This window comes from Symphalangus syndactylus, chromosome 23 (assembly GCF_028878055.3).
Source record: "Symphalangus syndactylus isolate Jambi chromosome 23, NHGRI_mSymSyn1-v2.1_pri, whole genome shotgun sequence".
Taxonomy (NCBI): Eukaryota; Metazoa; Chordata; class Mammalia; order Primates; family Hylobatidae; genus Symphalangus; species Symphalangus syndactylus.
The window spans coordinates 26,989,661-27,014,785 of NC_072445.2; the positions used below are offsets into that span (position 1 = coordinate 26,989,661).

At 39.9% G+C, this 25,125-nt stretch overlaps 1 protein-coding gene and 1 long non-coding RNA gene across 3 annotated transcripts in view; one reads left to right on the forward strand and one right to left on the reverse strand.

Annotated features, from left to right (window-relative positions):
- Positions 1-25,125, forward strand: part of LRRC1 (leucine rich repeat containing 1) — a 129,842-nt gene that overhangs the window by 14,202 nt on the left and 90,515 nt on the right. The gene's annotated exons all lie outside the window — the stretch shown is intronic.
- Positions 169-21,534, reverse strand: LOC129473257 (uncharacterized). Its single transcript, XR_008654222.2, has 3 exons — positions 21,445-21,534; positions 1,007-1,178; positions 169-476 (listed from the first exon to the last, which is right to left on the reverse strand). It is a non-coding gene; the product is annotated as an uncharacterized lncRNA (long non-coding RNA).

Below are 25,125 nucleotides of genomic sequence, written 5' to 3' on the forward strand. Positions count from 1 at the left end.
AAAGTACTTGAGTTGAGTCATGGCAGAAGTTTTTATGAGACCTAGAATTTAGGAGAGGAAACCTGGGTAATTGATAATTATAGTAATGATAGCATTTTATGAGCAATGTGCCTCCGTCTGCTTTGAGCACTTCCCGTGATTAACTCATTTAATCCTTACAACCATAGCTATATTTCACATAAACCAGTTTATTTTACAGAAGAGGATACTGGGACATGGAGAGGGTAAATAACTTGCCAAGGCCATGCAGCTACTAAGTAGCAGAGTAGCAGAGCTGTGATTTGAAGTGATGCAGTCTAGCTCCAGAGCCAGTGTTCCTTATCACTGGACCTTCCTGCCTCAAGGTCAGACATGGGGAGACAGTGTTGTCTGCACCAAAAGCCACCTGATGAGCCATAAGTTGCATCTGTTCTGTGAAGGGGAACAGAGAGACATCCATGACCCCTGCACTCAAGCCTGAGTGACAGAGTGAGACCCTGTTTCAAACACAAATAAACGAAAAGAAAAAGAGCACTGAGCTGAAATATCATTTAAAGAAAGAGGTCACTAAATATTAATGAGCTCATTCAAACATAATCTTTCAAAGATTAGTGACACCCATTCTTTGGTGCTGGATTTCCTACTTTCAGGACGTAACTTACAGCTGAATCCTTATATACATACTTAAAGTCAAAGCACATCTGTCTGGGAAAACAGTAGGAAGCTCACTGAACAGCAATGAGCATTTGTTTTCTCATAGCAGCACTCCCATTATAAGTCTGCTCGTAATTATTCAGCTGTTATATACTATTTTTTCCTGTTCTCAAAGCATATCAAGTGATTAGCTTATGAGGAAATCATTAGTCTTGACTGTAAAAGTCAGTATTATAAAGAGGCTCTAATGTGCTTTCTGGAACTGTACATATTTCAGTGCTGTTACAAATGGATGCTGATAAAAGTTAAGGGAAAACAAGCATTTTACAATAGCTCCATCTTATCTAATAACATATTACACTTATTCTCATACCCTGATTTTTGATAACTTCATTGCAAAATGGCAGGAGGAGGAAGGGGGCAGTGTTATTTATGCCCCACAACACTGGTAACTATAGTGATTCACTGAAATTGCATGGGGACAGGAGCAAAGCGAATCAGATCTCTGTTCTTCAACCCAGTCACCGTCCCTCTTTGGTAACTTACTGTTTAAAAGGAAATTTCGTATGAAGGTGGTTTTGGTAAGGTAAATACAGCAGAAGATATTTACATGTGATGTGTACTTTATTTAGTTTTTAAAAAGTTTATATATTCTAAAATGTTTATTTCAATTTTCAGATACAGGTACAAGGTAAATCTGGTCCAAGAGAAGCATCAGGTAACTTCTGTGGTTTCAATTCACTGGTAGTTTCCCCTTAGTGGAGGGTTCGGCCCTAGAGAGACAGAGGAATGTATCTGGAATACTCTGACCTGCAAATAACAAAAATCTCAACCTAAAATGCCTTTAATGAAACAGGTATTTAGTTATCTCACACATCAGGAAGCCTGAAGGTAGGGGCAGTGCTGGGCACTTGTATGACTTCCCCGTGACTTGGTCCTGTGGTGGTACCCTTAGCAGAGAGGAAAGGGATAGAGTCACAGGCCAGCCCTGGCCACCAGCAAGGCTGACAAAGACAGTGTCTGGCTTTTTGATTTTATTTTAAATTTTGACTCTGTAGCGGGAAGCAGGTAGGCAAAGAATAGTTGGAAAAAGGAGTTGGGAATGAGTGTGGGGTGGGCACTCTGCAGTGTCTGCTACAAGAAGGAAGGCAGGAAGGAAGGCAGGCAGACGGTGAGAACCTGCCTGATTCTTGCAGACACCCTTCTTCTTTCCCATCAGGGAGTAGTAGATAAATGTTATGTCTCTCGTTTAACCCTATGTCTTCTGCCAAAAGCATAAGGGCCATCTGCTCAGGAATAATCTCTAGGAGAAATGATTTCTGTTTCAAAGTATTCTTAAAAAAGCTTTTACAGCTGGGCATGGTGGCTCACGCCTGTAATCCCAACACTTTGGGAGGCTGAGGCAGGCGGATCATGAGGTCAGGAGATAGAGACCATCCTGGCTAACATGGTGAAACTGCGTCTCTACTAAAAATACAAAAAATTAGCCGGGCGTGGTGGTGGCGCCTGTAGTCCCAGCTACTTGAGAGGCTGAGGTAGGAGAATGGCTTAAACCCGGGAGGCGGAGCTTGCAGTGAGCCGAGATCCGGCCGCTGCACTCCAGCCTGGGCGACAGAACGAGACTCTGTCTCAAAAAAAAAAAAAAAAAAAGCTTTCACACGTAGACATTTTCCCTAGATTTTATTCTCACTTCTTGTGTGAGAAATTTTGAGAGAACAAAAACATACATAAATAGGGTGTAATAAAAATTAAAGTGATCAATACACTTAGTTTCTAACTTGTTAATTTTCTGTCAGTCAGCAATAGGACTAGCTCTCCCAGCCTCTGTGCCTTTCCCGGTGCTGTCCATTCTGCTCAGAACGCTATTCTCCAATGTCAGTGCCGCCTTCTCTGTGAAACCGTCGCAGGTCTCCAATCTGTCAATGTCTCTCTGCTCCCCCAGCCTTCGAGGTTTACTTTTCTAATGAGATTCATCAGGACAGGACTTAGCTGTGTATCTGTTTGTTTTTTATCAGCTTATCATCAGGGACTTACTTAGGCGTTTCTACCCCAGGCATTGGGAAATTCAGTGCGTTAATCACAGGTATGCTCAAAAAGCGTAGTTTTTTCATTAAAAAATATATTTTGTATGGAGTAGTTTAGATACGTAACTCCTCAGATATGTCTACATTCTCATCGTGTCTAACCACTCTGTTTTAGTGCCTTGGCATAGTGAGTTATTCTGAGGGCCCAGTGATGACAGGAGCGCAGCTTTAGTTTCTGTTTGAGACAGGCGTCTGTCGCAGGAGGAACTCTGTAGGCCACAGACCACAGCTCTGGCCCCAGTTAGGCGTGTTCACATTTGTTTGCTATCCACCTGAGAGGCAGGTGACGATGCTGGCTGAGTCAGCACGTCCTGCTGGCAGAGGGTCAACAGTAGCACAGAAAGATAGTATGTCATTAGTCATGTTGACAGAAGGACGTTTCCTCTTCCACTTGTCTATTAGTTGAGGTGTTAATGGAGGAGTAAAATGGCCAAAAGGCAGGGAGCTTTCTCTCAAAAGAGAAGGCCTGAGCTGCTCACACGCAGGATAGGAAGCATTGACTAAAACTTCAGTTGTAACTTTTAAAATACCAATAGCAGCTCTTTATTAGCTGCATACAGTATTCCAGATGTACAACTAGGCACTTAAACAGATTTTGTCCTGCCCTCACATCAGCCTTATGTGTGAGGTTTTTTTTTAAGTCACACTTTACAGATGGGAAAACTGAGGCTGAGCACTTTGCCTGGGGACACTCAGCTAGGAAAAGCCTGGGCTGGGGTTAAGTCCAGGTCTGCTAGACTACAAAGGTGCAGGCTTTTGCATGCGAGGTACTAATCTGACAGGCCCTGTCAATTGGGCGGCACCCTTGAAATCCTCATGCAGTGAATACATATTGATGGCCTGCTGTGTGCCTTAGGCACTGGGGATGCAAAAGTGAGTGCACAGTCCCTGCCTTGACACCTGAGCAGATCAGATCGTGGTGAGCCTGTGTTGTGAAGCTAATAGCAAAGTCTTCCTGGAGGTAGAGGGCATTGAATGCACAGGCAGGGGCACCCCAGAGCCAAGTGTTGTTGGAAGCATGGGGTTTAAGAAGAAGGTGTCAAGAGAGAAGGCCCCATCATGGGCAGCCTTGAATGCCAGGTTAAGGAGTTTGGCTTCTATTTTGTAGGTAGAGGAGTGTCTTGTTAGACACTGATTTAGAGAGCTCACCCTAATGCAGCTTTTGGATGGATTTGAAGGGAGCAAGACTGGAGGAGATAGAGTTAATATTTAGAAAGCAAACCCGGGCAGAATTTAGTGACTGACTGGATTTGAAGCCGAGAGTTTGGTGGTTGGGGGAGTGAAGGATAACAGTTGAATTATTGGTTTGAGTGACTGGGTACCACCTTCAGAATTTGAAGAAAGAGGGGAAGGGTGTTTGTGAATAAATAAAAGATCAAACCTGGTGGCTTTAGTTTTCTCAATTCAGGATGAGATAGGGCAGTCTGCTAGGTGAGGGAGGTGGAGGTGGAGCATGGGGTGCCTTGGGGGTAGTGGAGAGGAAGGAATGGGAGGGGGAGCTAATGGGCATTGCTAAGGTTGGCATGAAGTTTTGGTGGTGCCAGGCTTCTCATTTTTTTTTTCCTCTAGAGTGCTAAACTATACAGGCTTAGGATAGAGAAAGGTGGATTGTGGGTGCTGGTTCTACCTATGGAATAGGGAGTGGCTGGATGAGAGGGTGGGATGGGGCCACTGAGGATGCTGATGAAAAGGTACTTGGGATGCTAGACAGAGAGAGAGAAGGGAGTTCCAGAAGGAATGGTGGGCAGAGAGAAAAATGGAACAGCAGCATAGTGGATTGGGGCCATGGGAGAGGTCATGGCCAGATCCAGGATACTGGAGTTGAAAATTCATAAGAGGAAGCAGCTGTGGGTGAGGCCATATTATGGGGTGTGACTCAGGAGTGGACCCTGTGGATTAGAGAGGTGTGGTGGTCATTGCCCTTAAGGAAGCCCAGGCGTTGCTATGCTTGCTTGCTGGGTAGATCAGCTCCATGAGGGACCAAAAAATCAAATACCTGTGGTAAGGGCCAAGTGGGCGAATTGTAGAATAGGGTGGGCTAGTTATAGACAAAACTGCAAACCAGAGAGTGCATGGCCCCTCTACAGAGGACAGCTGCCCCTGCCCAACTCCACCAGCTGGGAGGTGGGCCTGCTGTTACTGCTTGGTTCAGTGGTTTTTTTTTTTTTTTTTTTTCTGGAAATCAATTTTTACGTGCAGTTGCCTGATTTTTAAGTGTTCAGTAATTAGAAATGGACAATTATTCAACAATTTGGAAAATGCACTGTGAGCTATAGGAATCAGGTATACAGGTTGGGTGTGACTTTGTGGGCTGCCTGTTTGCACCCTCTGATCTTTGGACACCTCGACAGGTCCTAGGACGGTGGCAGGGGGTGAAGTGGGGAGGTGATTTTGAATTGGATTCTATAGTCTTGAAACACCTTGCCTTCTTTGGTCATCTCATCTGGCTTGGAGGTTTTAAAGATAAGGAACTAAGTAGCTAAATTAGTTTTTCAGTAGCAGCTAATAGGTAATGATGATAATCTGAAACCTGTGGCTCAAAGGAACTGCAGATTGTGTTGGAAATTTTGCTAGCTCCTTCTGAAACCCTTGCATCCTTGCTCCTTTCCTCTATACACAGTGTCCTTTGGCTCTCATGGTTTGTTTCTTGATTCGTACTTCCTCTTTTGCTTATTTACAGCATTTTCTTCTCTACTCCCTTTTCTCTTCATTGCTCATTTACTTCTCTAACTCCAACTTATCTTTTATAGGATTCAGCTCAATTTAGTTGGCTAAAGTAATGTGCAGGTCAAATATTCATTGTATTGATTTATTTAGTAAAATCTTCTATTTCTTAGTTTTTAAACTCAGTGAATTAACTGAATTGTTGTTAGATGATAGTGAAACTTTTTTTAAAAAAATTAGCAGATAAAAAGGTGCTTACACATACAAATGCATATTTTGCCCTTAAATTAATCACTCTGTGGGTTTTACTCAAATTTCAAAACACCGTTGAACCTCTTTGGGAATTACCCTCATGCCACCTACACATATCTGTCCATTATTGGTGTTTGCAAATCTTTGTTTCTTTGAAGGTATTTACATTTGATGGTTGAGGCAGACTAAGAACTAAGTCTAAACAATAAGAGAAGTGACTGAAGTACTGACACAGTGTCTATTGTTCTACTTAGCAGTGAGTCCCCAAGGTTGGTCCAAGCAAGAAGGTGCACAGATGTTTGCATGGTGCAGCCTGGTCGGAGTATGTGCTACCAGCATAGCTTTGAAAACCTTGCTTCCAGACATGCTGTATTTATTAAGCTAACGTTAAATTTTCTTATTTTCAGACATTTTAGTTCGACCTTTGGTCGGTCTTTAGGGGATAAATGTGCAATTTCTGCTGGCCTTTGCAATACTAAGATAGACTTTGAAACCTGCATTACTGTCTTTCTGGGTCCTTTGAGCTCTGGATATTGTAGATGAGGAAATATTAGGGTATGGGCTTCCCTAAGTGATGATTTTAAAGAATGATGTGAATGTGGCTGTGTGGTGGCAGCATAATTGTTGAATAACATGCATGTAAACCAGGCTTACCGCCGAGCCTCTTGTGTATAAGGAACCAGACTGTCTTTCTCTGGCTGGTCACTTGTTGCGGGGAGCACAACAGTGGTTTGGACTTGATTCTTTACGAGAAGCACCTGGGGAGTTCTTTTAAAAAATACGGATTCTAGAGCCTCATTTCCAGTAATTTCACCCATTACGTTGGGGTGGGGGTGGGGGTGGGGGTCGTGAGTGGGACCAGGAATCTGTAGTTTTAGCTAGTGCCCCAGGTGACTGATGCTGATGGTCCTGGGGCCACACTATGAGAAACAGTGGGGCAGTGGGCTTTGGGGTTGAATGGACCTAGGTTCATGCCTTGTCTCTACCCTCTAATGGTTATATGATCTAGCAAAGCTACTCGTCATCTCCGAGCCTCATTTTTCTCACCTTTAAGTGAGGACGATGGTTCCATCAGACACGGCATATAGCTCCAGGTCATGAGTTTTCCTTGGGCCTCCCCCGGGCCATTATTTGAGATTTTCTTTTCTCTTGTTCTCTTTTCTCCTCCACTTTAGGGCCTTTTTCTCCACATACTTGCATATGCACACACAGGGAGCGTGTCCTGAGGAACTAGTACCAAAAGCCTGCCTCAGGTCCAGTCCTCTCCTCGTAGCTTATTGAAACGTGGTGACAGTTGTTTATAATGTTGTCCTGCCAAGGCCCAGAGACTTTCCAGACTGTAAGATTGGGTCTGTTCATGTTGAGTCTGTAGGGAATTTAGGGCATTTGTTTTCAGTGGACAAACTTAAGCAAGTTCTCTCTCCTCCTGCGTTCACTTGTGAAGAGTTCACTGTACACAGATAGTCGTTCCTGTGAAACTTTTTGTTTTGGCCAATATGATCTTGATCTTCCTGGAAGATAGTCAGGCCAGTTTTAAAAAATGTTTTATTTTTGTTTGTTTTTAATGCTAGCACTGAAAAATAATACTTTGGTCTTGGCGCATACTGCTGTCAAAACAAAATGCTTCCTGTATCAGGATATAAGTAGGTTTAACGAGTACCCAAGCATGTTGCTGCTTTTAGTTTTCATCTCCCCTTTGTAACTTTTGAAGTGGAATAACTCTGCATTCTTTTCTTGCTAATCACTTAAAATTTTAATATAAAGTTTTGCTTTTATAACATGAGCTCTTTTGGCAAATGCATGAAGGTGTGTCTAATGTAATTCCAGTTTCAGAGGCACTTTTTAAAAAAGTAAAAGAGGCTTTACTCTTCAATACTTTTGACACTGGGCTATTAGGTATTTTTAGTTTATAAATTACAGTGAGCATGGTACCAAAATGCACATTTTTTTTTCTGTTTGGTGTATTTCCTGATTCTTGGCTTGGTAATTATATTCAGGATAATTTAGTCTTGGAGTATAAAATAGATGTTAGGTCTATATTCTCTACCTACTATACGTTAAAAATTCCGAGTTCATTACGTGACAGAATATATAGGTATATTTTAGGATTAGAATTGAAGCCCTTGGTATCTCTGTCAAAAGCTTCTTGAATCTCGTATGAAAGAAACATATGGGAAAGAGAAGTCACTGAGATGGAAATGCTAAGTGCCAAGTGACTATAGAAATCAGTAAAAAGCCTTTTTATGTTTGTTTAGAGTTACCCAAATCAAAACAGGGCAATATTTTTAGTTGTTGCCTTTAAATGTAGCTTCCTTACAATCAGAATATATAAATCACAGGTTAAAGTTTCTTATTCAAGATGTTATATATTTTCTAGGATACTTTGTAAACTGAATATTTCTTTCAAAATAACCCCATGGAGGGCTAGAGGGAAGGATAAAAAAAATGTGCATAACACCTTTTCTTTCCTTGTATTTCTGATTCCTCTGCAACTTGTTGTGAATACGTTCATATATGCCGAACAATCTGAAAGTCAGAACCTCCACTAAAAATCCAGCTCTCTTCGCCCTTTAAAACATTTCAACACATTAGCTTCACTTAGGACAAAGAAGATAGCCAGAATTTTAATTAGTGGCTCAATTTATGAGCTAAAAACATTCATTTCAGCTGATATTTTTGAAAGAGATTTTTGACCCCCAGTTATGGACATGATATTGATGCCCTTTTAAGAAACTTTGACAAATACAGAAATGTTTAAAGACATAGAGGAAAAAGGCACCCATAATCCCCACCTAAGATTACAGCCCCTAATTTCAATCCGAGATACTGGTTGTCTGATGACCCACTTGCATACCACCTAGCTGGCTCCCTCATGAGCCCTGGGGCATCCTTCACCCAAGCGTCATAGCTGCCATCTGGCACTGTGCGTATCTGGCACACAGGTCTTTTTCTCTGTGGGATTCTGAGCTCCTTGAGGGAAGGGACTGTCTTCATTTTTTTCTTATTTACAAAAATTATATATTGATAGATTATAGTTGTATATATTTGTGGGGTACAGAGTGATGTTATGATTTTTTAATATAATGTGAAATGATTAAATCAAGCTAATTAACATATCACCTCAAATATTTAACATTTTTGTGATGAGAACATTTGAAATGTTCTATCTTAGTGATATTAAAATGTACAGAACTCAGTTATTAGCTCTATTCACCATGCTGTGCAACTGACCTAAAAATATCAAACTTACTTCTCCTAACGTAAACTTTGTACCCTTAAGAATGAATGGGGATTATCTTTATACCCCCTTAAGAATGGAGATTATCGTCTACCCATTCTCCTCACCTCCAGCCTCTAGTAACCACCATTTTGCCCTCTGCTTCTATGAACTGAATTGTTTTATTTTATTATTTTATTTTATTTTATTTTTTTTTTTTTTTGAGACGGAGTCTCGCTCTGTTGCCCAGGCTGGAGTGCAGTGGCACTATCTCGGCTCACTGCAAGCTCCGCCTCCCAGGTTCACGCCATTCTCCTGCCTCAGCCTCTCCGAGTAGCTGGGACTACAGGCACCCGCCACCACGCCCGGCTCATTTTTTGTATTTTTAGTAGAGACGGGGTTTCACCGTGGTCTCGATCTCCTGACCTCGTGATCCGCCCGCCTCGGCCTCCCAAAGTGCTGGGATTACAAGCGTGAGCCACTGCGCCCGGCCAGAACTGAGTTGTTTTAGGTTCCACATACTATAGGCATAATGGGTTAAGACATGTACTTGTCTTTCTGTGTTTTGTTTATTTTACTTACCATACATAGTGTTCTCCTTGCTGCAGATTGCCTCAGTTTTTGTATCCCTAGAATCTAGGGTAATGTAGGTACTAAAAAAATGATCAAGCTGCATCCTATGCATTTTAAGTTCATATCATTTAATTGCGTAAAGCCAGTGCTATGTGTGCTGTATGATCAGCACTTTTTTTGAAATGTCTACAAATATTTTAAAGAGCATTTTATATTTTGCATGTGTAATGTGTAATATATGAACATGGTAAGACATGAATACAGCACAAAAGGTGCACGTACAATGAAAAGTGGGTGTTCTATACATCCCTTTTCCAGGTCTGTGCTTCCTTTCTAAGGAGAAGGCCACTCTTTTATTACCTTTGCATCTTTCCAGAGATAATCTATATTAATGCTTGTATGCACGCAGGCTATCTTTTAAAAAATCTGCCTTTGGGATATAGGGCAATGGTAGACATGTGAATGATACAGCTCTTTTGGAAGTCATTCTGGTCTTATCTATTACAATTAAAAATCTAGCCTAATAATTCCAGTTCTGGCATTCTGTTTTATAAATAGAAATACCAGTGTATCAAGATAGAAATGGAAGGATTTTTGTGTCAATAGCGCATTTTTTTGTGGTGGCAAAAAAGAAAGGAAAAAGAAAAAGGAAATACAGTGAATGCCTGTCAATGAAATTGTTGAATAAATTATGGTACATGCATACTATGGCTATGGTGCAGTCCTTACAGAATTAAATAAAGTTTTATTATTTGTCACAGAGGAACTTTCTTGATACATTTTTATGTAAGAAAAGAAAGGCAGATAAACTTGCATGAGATTCTGTTTTTACAAAACAGTGCTAAACTCTGTGTGTGACTGGATGTTTATGTATAATGGTATGAGCGTGGAGAAAGATAACAGGGGAAAGGAGTTAAGTAAAAAATGCTTTCTAAATTAAAATTCTAAAAAATGTGTCCTTGAATCTTTTCCAGAATAGGCATCAAGGTAATTGAGGTCATTTGCCAAATCTACTTCCTTTTACTTCTAGGAAATGGTGGTGGATACTTAACCTCATTTAATTTCATTTCATAAATGCTTTTATCTTTTGGGGTGTGAATTACTCAAGGCAGAGCATAGGAACTCATGTAGAGCAGCTAAATGCTTTGATACAATGAATGCACCTTGGGTTTCAAGTTGTGAGGGGGGCACTGACCCTCATAAGAGGACAGGACTGTGGGGGTCACAGCACAGTTAACTACACTGCAGGCTGAGAGACTGAAGAGGCAGTAGCACTGACCCATGTGGGGGATGATCGGAGCCTGGGTTAAAGCTCTATGGGATCGGAAACTATAAATGCCAAGAGCTGTGGAAGAGAGAGAGGCAATTAAGGGTCAGATGATAACTTGAGTGTCTTGTCAGAAAGGTGAATTAAGTGGCAGAATGATGCAATGATGAAAGTTAAAAATAGGCATTTTGGAGAAAGGAAGTTCGGAGGATATCTTTTCTGGGTTTACATCCTAACACAGCCTTTTGTTGCCCATCACATTTATCTTATGATGCTTATGATGTATGCTTCTGACAGGTAGAACTAGGAGGAGGAGGAGGTAAATGTCATTTAAGGGCCTTGAAAAGTACTTAAAGAAGACATTATGTTCCTACCCTCTTTCCACAGAAGTGCCTAAGTACTTACTAAGTGAATACATAGTAAGCCCTGGGGAAACACCTAAATTTCTGTTAGCAGAAACTTAAATTATTTAGTCTTGGATTGAGGAGGTACTTTGTCTGCTTGGACATCTGTAAAGGAGTAGAAAACCTCCACTTTGTGGACCACAGGATTGTAAAGTCAATTGGGAAGGAAGAGAGCACGTTGGAGACTCCATATGTATTTGAAGGATGTATGCCGCCATCCTGTCCACCCATGAACTCACCCTACCGTATTCTATATAAATCATCTTCAGTTAAATATTTTTTCTAGTTCATTTATTTTGTCTGGTTATGCTACTACAGAGATACCACATTTCACCAAAGTCCTTAAAATGTGCTACCCAAAATGAGATTTATTAGCCAGGGCAGATAACTGTCACTCCCCTCATCCTGGGCTTAATACTTCTATGAATGCAGTTCTAGAGCATGTGAATATATGTGTGTACCTATTGGATTCATATTGAGTTTATAGTTCAGTTAGTATGTATAACTCTTGGATTCACTTTGAGTTTTTAGTTAAATCCATCCCAGCATGTTCATGCATGCTGCCTTTGGGCCAGGTCTCCATGATTCTGTACAGAATGTTAGGGTTTTTGGATTTAAATGCAAGATTTCACATTTTTCAGGTCTAAATTTAATCTCATTAGATTAGCACATTAGCTTCATTGCAGCTGCCTTTAAAGAGATCTTTTTCCACTTGATTTTCATACAACTTACTGGCTAGTTTCAGGAACCCTGAAAATGAAATAAACATGTTCATCCAATGGAAAGAAAGTAAGAGCTGGAGACTGAATTCAGACTTCTGCCATTTACTATCTGTATACTCTTTGGCAAGTTAACTTCTTTGAGCTTCCATCCCCATATGCTTTCCTAGATATGAAGTGGAAGAAAGTCTCTATTTCACAGGCTTGTTAAAAGGGTAAGGTAAGTCAGTGTGTGTACAGCATCTGGTATGGAGCTTTGCACATGGTAGGCACAGTGCTGGTCAACATCAGTAAAGTTAAAATATTGAACAGTGTGAAGCCCTGCATCATACTCTCCAACAAGCAGATCATCAGGTCATGAGCCCACTAATCAGCATTCTGTGAATCGTCTTTGATTGTTCAACACGTTTTAACCTCCCCGCCCCCATTTTATTCTTCAGCCCATGTTTCTCCATTGTGTTCAGGATACTGTAAGAGGGTTATCAGGTTATCACCTACCTTAGTGAATTCCAGATGTTGTATTTAAGGACATAGGAAATTATTTGTGATGTAATATATGTAATAAGATATTGAAGTCTCTTAGAAAAGTGGGAACATTTTTCTTTCTTTAGTTTTCTGGTATTTGAAGTGTACATGTAGTAAAATTAAAACTTAGTAAATATTTTTAAAAAGTGAAGCCGATATGACTAGGGGGAAGAAAGAACAGGGCCACACACTAGAATGTCAACACTTACTAGGGAACACTATGGGCTACAACTGTAGTATTGCACAGTGCCAACCACATAGGAGGATCTTAAGAACTTGTTGACTTATTTCTTCTTTATTCAGGTACCACAGCTTGTTCTCTTTATTATTCCAGAGAGCACTTATGAATATGTCACTTACACCACGCTTTCTTTGAAAAATTGAAAGCAAAAAATTATTTTTTACCTTTCGTTTATGCCTATTGTAATATGCAGGGTTCACTGTTCAGCTCTCACTGCAGAAAAGCATTTGCACTAATGCTGTACATCATTTGAATGCTTTGTGGGTTCTCATGTGTCCACCTTGGATCTTGAGCAACTTGCCTTGCTAGCATCTGCTTTCTCTCTAAGGACAGAGCTGCATATGAGTTTTCTGGGCCCTAGCATAGGCACTTTGCCTTCATGGGCTGCTTTCTCCATTAAAAAATTTATAGGTTATATTTTATTACTGTGCTAGACAAATATTCTTTTTACATATTATTATATTTATTTTTCTTTTGATTTTAAAATAAATGAAAACATTTTTTGAAGGCCCTGAAAAGTATCATGGGCCCTCAGCACTGTGCCTTCTATGCCGAATGGCTAAGTCGCCTGGCTCAGGGACTCAGGAGTGCCTGTCACGGAGGGCCTCCTCTGCACACTGAGGCGTGGGTGATTTATGATGGCGGTGCTTCTCTGTTTTTATCCTCATTTGCTCTTAGAATATTGGATGATCATGATTATTATCTGAGAAGTAATCACTTGAGTTTCTCCTCTTAATACATTTTCTCTTGTCCCCTTCCCAGATTATTGTTCTCTGGTAGCCTTTCTCAGATTCTTAGAACTCCTGCACTATGAAAGATGACTTTAAGGGAATTTTTTTTCAGCAACACTTTGGACCATTTACAGATGCAACATTGTGAGACTGACTTTGGAAAGGACCTGAAGGTTAATGCTTTGCCTTCTAATGCTAGTAATGCTAGTTTTTTTTTTTTTTTCCTTTTCTGTTTCTCTTTTTTTTTTTGGTGTGGTGAGGTTGTTATGTTCTTCTGATTTTTGAATGGAATCAGTCAAAAGCATTTAGGCATTGTCAGTGGTGATTTTGAAATAAAACTTATTAAAGAAAATATAATTACTGTACTTGTCACGTGCTGAGAGTTTCTCTTTGTTGTTACCCTAGCTGTGTCTAGGTTCTGTAAGAATAGCTCCTCCAGTTTTAAAGTGTCAGGTGGCTAGAAAGGAGTACAGATCCTTGACAAGAAGAACATAGCAATCGAGGGAGGAAAATTGTAGAGGACTTGGGGAGGATACAGCAATAGTGAAGGCTCAGATGCCAGAGAGAGACCAAGGAACATGGTTTATACTTGCTTCTTTAGTGTTTAAACAGATGGACAACTCTAAAATAAAGCTCCACATGAAGCCAGAGAAAGTACATTTTAATGAAGTACACCCTTGGAAGGGAGGAGGTCAGGGAGAAGTAATATGAGGTTTATTCCATCTGTGTTGCTATAGCCTAGCCCAGGAGGATAGCTTTAGCATTTTGAGAGCCAGGAAAGTTGTTGGCATTTCCATTATCTTCATAAATAAGTGACTTGGAGCAGTGAAAGCATGTCTTACTAAAGGTTGCTGGGGAGGGTCAGTTTTCCAGTGCTCATGTAGTTGCTGGGCTTTAGGCCAGGCCCTGGTAAATGCGTGGACGGTGAAGTGGTTGGTTCACGTTTTGACTGTGGTTCACGCAGGATTACCAGACAAATGGCCACCTCATCTGTCACTGGCAAAGAATTGAAATCTCACTGACTGTAACTAAATTCTCTCTCACTCAATTTTTTCCTACTCTTGGTCCTGGTGGAATATGCTCCTTCATAATGTGGGGGAAGAACAGCTACATAAAGAATTCATTGTGACTGTTTACAGACATTTAACCCCAATGTATATTCTTGGGAGATGTAGGCATATTCCCATGAGTGAGGAAGGCTGAGTCCAGTTAAGGTGTAAGCCCTCCCGCGTCCTGGAAAGGGTTGTCAGAGCAAACGCTGTCATATGATACCGTCCTTGCGGTTCTTCCAGCTGAGCCATCACAAATACACAAAAATAGCTTGGATACTTGGACACATCTCCTAACTTTAAGCTATTAAGGTTTTCAAAATTCTCCAGGTCCCTTGATCCTCACTGTGACTCTGGAGTGTAAGTTTTGGATAGGCTGCTATTGGTCTGAGCCTTTCACTCAGACATGTCATTACCAGTCACGATGCTATTCTTGTCTGTGAGGCTTGTTTTTTAAATTTAAAAAGAAAATAAGCTCCTATTAGTATGGACCATATTGATAGGAGTCAAAATTTCATATTTAAAAGTTCTTTGTAACTCATGAGGGGATTACATGAACTCCCTTATTAAAGAACTTAATATATTGCAGCATGGATCCTTATGAAAAAGACAAGTTGATAATTGCTTTGCAAAAGCTTTCTTTTCTCCTCCTTTCTAATACTCATGAAAAGTAGTGCTAGGGTTTTTCTACCTGATTTGGTCAATGCTTCCTTTATTTTTCTTCTAATTAACCAGGGACTGTAACATCATGTTTTAACCTTAATTTTGTTTTAAACTTTTAAGTTCAAGGGTACACGTGCAGGTTTGTTATACAAGTAAACTCATGTCACGGGGGTTTGTTGTACAGATTATTTTGTCACCTAGGTATTAAGCCTAGCACCCATTAGTTATTTTTCTTGATCCTCTTCCTCCTTCCACCCTCCAGCTCAGGTAGGCGCCAGTATCTATTGTTACCCTTTGTGTGTCCATGTGTTCCCCTCCCACTTATAAGTGAGAACATGCAATATTTGATTTTCTCCTCCTGCATTAGTTTGCTAAGGATAATGGCCGCCATCTCCATCCATATTCCTGCAAAGGACATGATCTCATTCTCTTTCATGGCTGCAGAGTATTCCGTGCTGTATATATACCACATTTTCTTTATCCAGTCTACCATTGTGGGGCATTTAGGTTGATTCCATGTCTTTGCTATTGTGAGTGGTGCTGTCATGAACATACATTTGCATGTGTCTTTATGATGGAACAATTTATATTCTATTGGTTATATACCCAGTAATGGTATTGCTGCTTTGAATGGGAGTTCTGTTTTTAGGTCTTTGAGGAATCGCCACACTCATTTCCACATGGCTAAACCTATTTATACTCCCACCAACAGTGTTTAAGTGTTCCTTTTTTTTTTTTTTTTTTTTTAACAACCTCGCCAGCACGTTATTTTTTGACCTTTCAATCATAGCCATTCTGATTGGCGTGAGATGGTCTCTAATTATTGTTTTAATTTGCATTTCTCTAATGATCAGTGATGCTGAGCTTTTTTTTCATCTGCTTGTTGGCTGCATTTATGTCTTCTTTTGAAAAGTGTCTGTTCATGCCCTTTGCCCACTTTTTAATGGAGTTTTTTTTTTGTTTGTTGATTTGTTTACACTCCTTGTAGATGCTGCATATTAGACCTTTGTCAGATGCATAGATTGCAACAATTTTCTCCATTCTGCAGGTTGTCTCTGTTTACTATGTTGATAGTTTCTTTTGTTGTGCAGAAGCTATTTGGTTTAATGAGATCCCATTTGTCAATTTTTGCTTTTGTCACAATTACTTTTGGTGCCTTGGTCATGAAATCTTTGCCTGTTCCTATGTCCACAATGGTATTGCCAAGGTTGTCTTCCAGTTAACTTGAATTTTGGATGCTGTTTTATAACCCCAGAAAACCTGAGATTTGCTTTTCTGCTTCATGCAAATGCTGTACTTGGTGCTAGTTAATTATAGGCCAAAATGCATATCAGGTGCTGTTATCTAAGAACCTTCGTAAATTTTGAGTAGGAAGAGGGGAATGTGCATGGAAACTGAGCTTGTAGAATCCTAGGGTCAAGAAGGTACTTTGTAGACCAGTCATCCAGTTTTTCAGTTTCTTTGATAAAACCATACTAAGGGGTCACCTGGCCCGTGCTTGAATGGGGAATTCACTGTATCCCCAGAGGACCCTGACACATTTTAGCTCACTATGTAGGGGAACATTTTTCTTTCTTTAGTTTTCTGGTATTTGGCCATGCCAAGCCAGTCTAATTCTTTCACCATATGACAGACTTTACATATTCAAAGGACATTTGATGTTCCCTGCAAATCTTCTCTTCCAAATCCATCACTAGCCTTGCTGTCTGGGTGTGTTCCAGTGTGTGTTTCAGTGTCCTCTGCACTACTTAGTGTTGCCGGTAAACCATGCATGGGGAGAGATAATTGAATTTTTCTTTGAAATTTTGTTCATGTGCTTTTTAGGTGTACTTCATAATGGCAATAGGTTCCAAGTATTGACTAAGTTATAAAATTTGCTTGCCTTACCTTAAAGATGTAATTGTGTAAGAGCCTGCTAATGTGGGCAGTGGTCAGTCCTGCTAGACCAAGGAGACTGGGCACCACATCAGCCTCTCCCTCTCATGTTATACTGCCACTGTTTTGAAAGTTAACACTGGGAATTGGCAGATAAGTCATTGGTATGGGAAATAAGGGATTTTATAAACATTATAAGCGTGCTTTGGGTTCCTGGGGTTGTAGAATCAGAGAAGGGGGCTGTCTCCAAAGTTGGTAGTGCCTCCCAGACTTGGCTGTTCATGAGAGTCACCCGGAGAACTTTGTAAACTGAAATGCATCGCCTCACTGCAGACCTATTGAGTAAACTGTGAGGGTGAGGCCCAGGAGTCTGATGATAATGCAGCAGACTAAGAACTGGTTTGCAGGCGTTAAGTGGGGAACAGGTGATGGTCCAGCTTTTAGAACCACAGACTAGATAATCTTTAAGCTACTCTCTGGTTCTGAAATTACAATTTTCAGAAATATCCTTTTGATTGTTCTTTATGCTGTCTTTTTATGGTGTGTGCTTTTTATTGCCTTCTTTTTCTGTTGCTGTGTTCTTTCACTTTCCTTCTGTGGTTATTGTTGGCTTGTTTTACCCATTTGAGTAACTTACTGGCTGAGTGTCCTCAAAGATTTTTCAAGCAGAGGAATGGCATGGTCACGGTTTTCATTCCTGTCCTTGCTGGCCTGTGATGACCATTTTTCCCATCTTTCTAGTGTGTCTAGAAAGAACACACTAGATCAGAGCATCCTTTTGCTAGGGCTGCCACCTACTCCTGCCAGCACCCTGCCTACACATGGGCTTGCTGAGGCATGATCTTCATGTCTCCTCCACATATCTGCCTTTTTTTTTTTTTTTGGACTCCTGATCACAGCTGTCCAGGTGTTGCTTTTGAAAGGATCTGAATTTTTAATTTTAACCCTAAAGAGGCCATGCCTTCTTACAACCTAGAGCCTAATTTTGGTTTATGTTAATAGAGGAACCTCCCCAGTCTTTCCAAGCCAGCTTGAAATAATAAAGGATGTCCCACTGCATCCTCCAAGAGAGACCACAAGAGGAGAACAAAGAGCCCCCATTACTCTCCATAGATAACATATTAAAAGCTTGTATTTGATAAGGTGCCCTGTTCTGAAGGTGCCCATGTACAGTTAGCCTCCAGCATTCATGTACATATTATCTTTGAACTGTTTCTCAGTTAGCAAATCTTTACTCAACTCAGAGCAACTGTAGGACAAGTATTTGGGATAAGGGGGACATCTTCTTTTATGCAAATGTCAAGAGTGATTGACTTTTTTCATCATCTTAACCCAGAGTTCCTCAACATTATTTTCATTAGGTCCTCCTCCATGCCTCTTTAGACATACATTTTGTAATCTCCCCTTCGATTATGAAATCTTAACACCACTGATGTACTATATATCTGCACATATACTGTGGCCCTTTGAACAAACACAAACCATTGTAATAGCTGAGACTTTTTTTTTTTTAACACTCTTCCTCCCCCCATTAGTTTCCCTTTCCTGGGTGACTATAATGCCTCTATTGTAAATGCATGTTTTAACCCACCTGCCCAACCCTGGCCCAACTTGCATAAGGTATATTTAAACCAAGTGATTCTAATGTGCATCCAGGCTTAGGACCCAGTGATCTTACCCACTGTTTCCAAAACCTGGCTTGATCATAAGAATTAACTGGGAACATTTGTTAAGCAATCATATTCCCAAACCCTTGTGCCTGGAGATTATGCACTAAGAATTCTTATGCTTAACAATTGCCTCAGTAATTCTTAAAATATGGCAGATTTGGTTCTTTCTCTTCTGACCCAAAAGCTGCTCTCTCTGCCCATTTTCCAGCCTAGAGGTTGTGAGGGTGGGGAATGAAGTTGCTTACAAAGCATAGATATACTCTAAATATCCTGAGTTGGAACTTAAAATGAAATCGAATAAACACTTTCACACACAAAAAAGAAAACCAAAAAAAAAACAGTTGAAATAGTGTCATGTTACTTCACTGGACAAGTAGCATTGACTATCTATCGAGTAGAACTGTGGCGGGTATTCTGAGGGATGCCTTAGTGTGTATAATATGGTTTATTACTGCAGGGGGCTCATTAATCTCTTGAAGGAGCAGAGGCAAAATGCGTTGGAGAATCACCTTAATTTTTCCCAGGTAATTGGGTAAAGGCCTCAGAAAGGTCATGGCATTTGAGGATGAATAAAATGTTGCTAGCTGGGGAAAGGTTGTTAGGAACAGGAAAGAGATAATGAATAGTGAATGATTCACTGGTGCCAGAACATGGGGCGCATGGGCCTGTGGGTGTGGGAAATGGAGTCAGAAAGGTCACGGATATTTGTGGGGCAGAAGTTAGAAAGGACACTGGACTGGAAGCCAGAGAGGTTTGTTGAAGGTGTGGCTCTGATACCTTCCATGCCTTGTCTTTCAAAGTTCAATTTGTGATAATGATTGCTCACTGGGCAGTTGTGTTGCTAGTGTAAGATATGAGCAAGCATTTTATAAGCTCTCAAAACCTACAAAAATGTCGATGGTGTTATTATTATGTGCCAGGTCATGAGGGCCCTGAATGTGAAACTGAGGAGCTTGTGCTTTGTTCTGTAACTAGTGGATAGCTATTGGAAAGCTTTGAGAAGACCTGTTTATGCTGCATTAGGGGCTGAGCAGACTTTTATAGGCTTACTTAAAGACTTAATCACAATCTGTAATGGTCCTATGCACGTGGAAGTGCATTCTGAGCTTCTAGCTCTGACCTAGAAATGAATGTTTGGAATAGAACCCACTGAAGAGTTGGAGGCCCTTAGTTCAAAAAAAAAAAAAAAAGAAACATGGGTAATTTGTCTTATCTGCTTTCCTTTATTTTCATAATTGGAGAATCACAGGCTGTTGATGTTGGAAAGGAGCACAGAGGTCTAGTTGAGTTCATTTGCCATCTTAGGTGCTCAAAGCTTTGCTGTTAGTTATTCACAGGGCTAGGACCTGGGAGCCCTGTCACTGGGCAGCACCCATCTGGTTCTGAGCTAGGCAGGCTGATACCGGAGGGGCTGGCCTAGCCAGGCTTGTCTCCATTTTCCAATGTGTACAGCTGTTTCTCCTGGGCAGGATCTAGGCCTCCTCTCTTACCCTGTGTTCCTTTTGTGCACAGTTTAGGTCCACCCTTCATTCAGTGTTGACTGACTTTGCACTGTCTAAGATGCTGAGCCTCCCTGAACTCCTTCCATTCCTTTCATGTATGTTTTAGCTCACTTGTTGCTTTGTTTTTGATGATTAGTATGAGAAACATTTTTTTTAAATTTACATGCTATGTTTGGATAGTAGCTTGAATACTTGGTAGATTGGGTTGCTGGACTTGTTAATTAGTCCTGAGACCCTTTAGACATTTGGTCCCTGCAGTCTGTTGATTTCTGCTATAATATCTTTTTGTTTGTGGTCCTTCTCTGTTTTTGAAAATGAAAGAAGTCTTAAAAGTTGGCATGATTCTTCTTTAGCACTTAGCCTCATCCTACCAGTACACTCCAAGGGCAACAAGGTGTTATCATTAGATCTAATATTTTTGCTCTTGAAAAGTTTTAGTAACTTGGATATATAGGAAGATGTGGTATGTGGTGGTTTAATAGTAATAATTAAGGCTAACATATGTTAAGCATTTCTCATATGCCACACACTATTCTGAAAACCTGTATTCACTGTATTAAGTAACTTGTATGAGGTCACACAAACAGCCAGTAAACTGCTGGGGAGTTTGGATTATAGAGCTTGGGCTCCACAGTGCACCTTCTTTGCCTTGCTCTTTATCGTAGACATGCTGGGACTTTGAACATGAATCCTGGCGCAGACACATCTATGTAATCTGGACCCAGGCATGTAATCTCTCTGTGCTTCAGCTGGATCATCTGTGAAATCAAAGTAACTGCCTGGCTCAGGGTTGTTTTTAGGATTAAATGAGATTATGTATGTAGAGCGCCTGGCCTAATGTCTGGCACTTGAGAGGCATTTCTCATTATTTTAGAGATGTTCCTATAAAAAGTAGTGTTGTATGGCACATGGATACACATGTAACAAACCTGCACATTGTGCACATGTACCCTGAAACTTAAAGCATTATAATAATAAAAAAATAAAAAAAAATAGTGTCGTAAAGTTTTTGAAATTAGACTTTCAAAATCTGTCTAGTAATAAATCATTTTAATGTTAAGTTGCTGTCACTCACGCATATGAGATGTTCTTCATTAAAGGAAATCTTTGATGAGTTGTGGGCCTGGAATACCAGGCTGTGGAAAGTGCTTTCCAGAGAGAAAATGGGCCCATGGTACCAGAACAAGGTCTCTCCCTGGTTGGTGCTAATGATATGACATAGTGAGTTGTGACACGGGTGATCTTGTTTCCTTTTACTATACAAATCTGGGTAAAAAAATTGGACTCTCAGCTGGGAGTAGGAACTTGGGGAAGTGGTAGCAAAGAAGCTATTGAGACCACTGAGCTACCTCAGAAAATTGTCCTGGGAGCTTACCGAGAATGGATTGTGCCCTTTGGTCTGAACACCCGGGAGCTGTTCCTTGCTTCCTGGTGCAGGAATGCTGTTGCTCTTACACTTTACTTTGAGATTATGATTGGGAGTTTCCTATAGAATTCCTGCATTCCTCTTTTCTTGAATATTCTTTTTGATTGCATGTCACAAAGAGAGGTTTCTGACTCAGAGAACTCTTGAGGTGATGTGCTGAACAAGGTACTCACTGGATAGTATTTCTGCAGAGGAACCAGCTGGTCAGCAAATACAAGCACACCGTATTTTAAGAGCTGAGTTGCAATGAAAGAACTGTGTCCTTAGATGCTGTGGTAGTGAGATGGTTCACTGGGTGGCCTGTGGGCCACTACCCAACATTTCTGCACATTCTTATATTATACGAAGGCCAGGAGTGTTAGTTCCACATCTTACGTAGGCTGTTGGTAAACAGTAAAAATAAAATGTAAAGACTGTCTGTCAAAAGGAGCAGTTTTTAAAGAAGTGGCTCTGAAGGAGCTTTGCCTTTTCTTGTCACAAAGAAAGCAGACTCGTTAGATGTTAACATCTAATCAGATGTAACTTCAGGATATGGGAGTTGAGTAGAATTTGTTGGATACTAATGGTCTGCCTTGTTCCTTAAACAGTAGGGGAATTCAAAAACTTTGCAATTAGGCCTTGTCTTTGTGGTTCTTCATCTGGATTAATATTAGAATTTAATATTTAAGTTCTGTTTGTGGAGCCAAAGTGTGGTGATCAGCATGAGATCTGTTTTGTGTTTGCATAACTGTTTGTGAGTTGCTAGGGAATATACTCTCAGTTTTTTCCATCTTGCCTTTTTACTTAACTGTTTTGGTAAACCAGTAGGAAACTGTGTGAATGTAGTATGTGTGAGAAGTTTAAATGTTAGAGAGGATTTATTTTCAAGGTACAAGACTGCCTCTTACAGGAGCTGTAAACACTTCGGAATGTAAACCTATCTGGATGGAGAGGAACCCTCATACAATTAGGTTGGTTAGGTTGGTGCAAAAGTAATTACGGTTTTTGCCATTATCTTCAATGGCATTATTCAATAATGCCATTATTGCAATTAAAATTGTGTGATTTTATTATGTTGGTGCAAAAGTAATTATGGTTTTTGCCATTGTCTTCAATGGCATTATTATTGACTAATAGTTATTATATAGTTATTATATATATATATGCAATATATAGTTATTATTGAATAATGCCATTGAAGATAGTGGCAAAAACCGTAATTACTTTTGCACCAACATAATAAAATCACACAATTTTAATCTTAAATTTTGATTATGGAAATACCACAATATATGTTGTAGCTTATGTATATTTAGAATATGTTAGAAGATGTTTTGAGGCAAGTTAAGCCCTTCTCCACTATTAAATTCTACAGTGGTTATGATTAGATCATTGTATTTCTGAATACCTAAAATCTGGTTAGGGCCTAACAGTCTGAACAAACGGCATTACATAGTCAATCCAGTTCACATGACTTCTTTGTAAATGCAAAAAGCCAAGTTGCATATTTAAATTGTTTGGAATCCTGTGGGATTTCAGTATGTATGCATCTGATGTTTGGGTTATTTGTTCTCTTAGTGTTCGCGATATTCTATTGCTTGACCATACCCTCCTGCCCCTTTTGGAAAAGTGCTTTGGCATTTCTTGAAACAAACTTTCCAGAATAAATATAGCAATATCATGGTTACCATTGCTGGGCTTAATCCATCTTGCAGTTTGTTAAGGGATGAATTCTTGGCTGCAATAAGTTGTATTAACTGGTTAGTCAGGTCCCTCCCTGACCCTTCAAGATCTCCTGATACTGGTTTAAAACAGTTAGGCCATCTTCAGCATTACTTAGAGTAAGAGATAAAGTCCTTTTCTTTCCTCCATTACATACAATTTGTATGCACTCAAAGTGCCATTAAATGTTGCCTTAGAAAGTTATGGGCCATTCTTGAGTGATTGTAATCTGTCAACTCAGATTAATTTTTGAAGTACTATGTCAATGCCTGAGTCTTCCATTTCTTGCTTGCTGTCCAGAAACATCAAACCTTGGCTAGGGGCGGTATCGACGTATTGCTTAAGGAGATTAAAAACATTAACTAAGGTATTCTGTCATGGATAATAGGTAATCCTAAAGTATTCTGTCGTCCATGATCAGGACTTATCAGTGTTGCTTATGTGAGTTTTTTCTTTGCTCGGCCTGTCACTTCAGAAGGTACTCTGAGTGCTGATTTTAATGTTGGTGTATCTACTGAGAAAATTCAGAAAGAATCTTCCTAACGCAGTTCCTCTGAACAATCCATTCTCATTTGATGCCTCATAGGAATCTATGATCCTATTGGTATGATGTGACTTACCATAAAATCGCCTAATTGACTTTTGTATTTTTTCTCGGAAGAAGCATAACAGATACAGTTTATGATGACAAGAGCCATTTGTTATCCTTTTATGGCAGTTTGTGCCTCATTATGATTTTCATTCTCTACCTTGTATTTTAATTATTGATCCACCTGTCCTGTGTCATTTCCTGGATGTCCTTCAGGAATAAAGACCACTTCTTACTTGAAATCTCTTCCATTTTCAAACCTTGCACATAGTAGTCATAGTATGTATGTGGTGCTTGTTGTTGCTATTAGTTTGGATAAATTTTATTGAATCCATGGCACAATGCCCACTAAACAAAATTTTATTCCATTTGAGTCATGTAATGCTTTCCTGAGTACAATGTGTGAAAAATGCAACCTTATTGAAAATCTCACATCAAAATATAAAAAAACACTTTAATAAACTTTATTGGATATCTGTTTGACTGCTTTTTGAAAGAACCTTTTTATTTTCTGTATGTAAACAGATTATATCCCCCTCTTTTCGAGTTTTACTTGATGATACATTTGGTTAAAATGTGCAGGAAAAACAACCCTTTCTAGATGAGTAGAATCTTTGATTTTCTGTCATACAAAACATCAATACCAAGAAGTTGAATGATCCTCTGTCATCTGGCCTAAGTATTTTTTTCTCAGATTTACCTTTTTAAAACAGTTTTTCTCCCTAAAATTTCGATTACATTTTTTAATAAAATAGGACTTATACTGTACATATATACAATTTTATGTTTCTTTTTTCCCTTAAACCTAAAACACAGTGTTTATTATATTATTAAATATTCTCCAGAAACATTTTTAATGGCCATTAATGGTTCATTGTATTCATTGTATGCATTTGCCATCCTGTGTTTAATCATTCCCCTACTGTTTCAGTTCGATATCTTTTTTCTCTCCTCATAGTTGAGCTTTCCCTCTGCGGTACCAACCCTGCTTGGTCCAGCTCTCATCAGTTCTCCATCTGCACCATCAGTCTGGTCCTCCCATGTCAACAGCTCATCCCTTCAGTCAAGTTACCAGTAAAGTAATGCTGTCCTGATCCATTTTGCTTTAGTAGAAGCTTCTTTTCTCCAAGTGATTGCAGTTGCCACTACCAGTCTGATCCACCCTTCTGATCATAGCACAATACAGAAAACATGCCTGGTTTCTTGGTTTTCAAAGTGATTCACCCTTGAGCTATTTTAATTATGGGGGGCAACCTTGGGGCATTTATATCTTTGTTTAGGATCATTAATGGTGACAGCTTAGTGAAAGCACCTTGGAAACATTAAAATATACCAGCAAA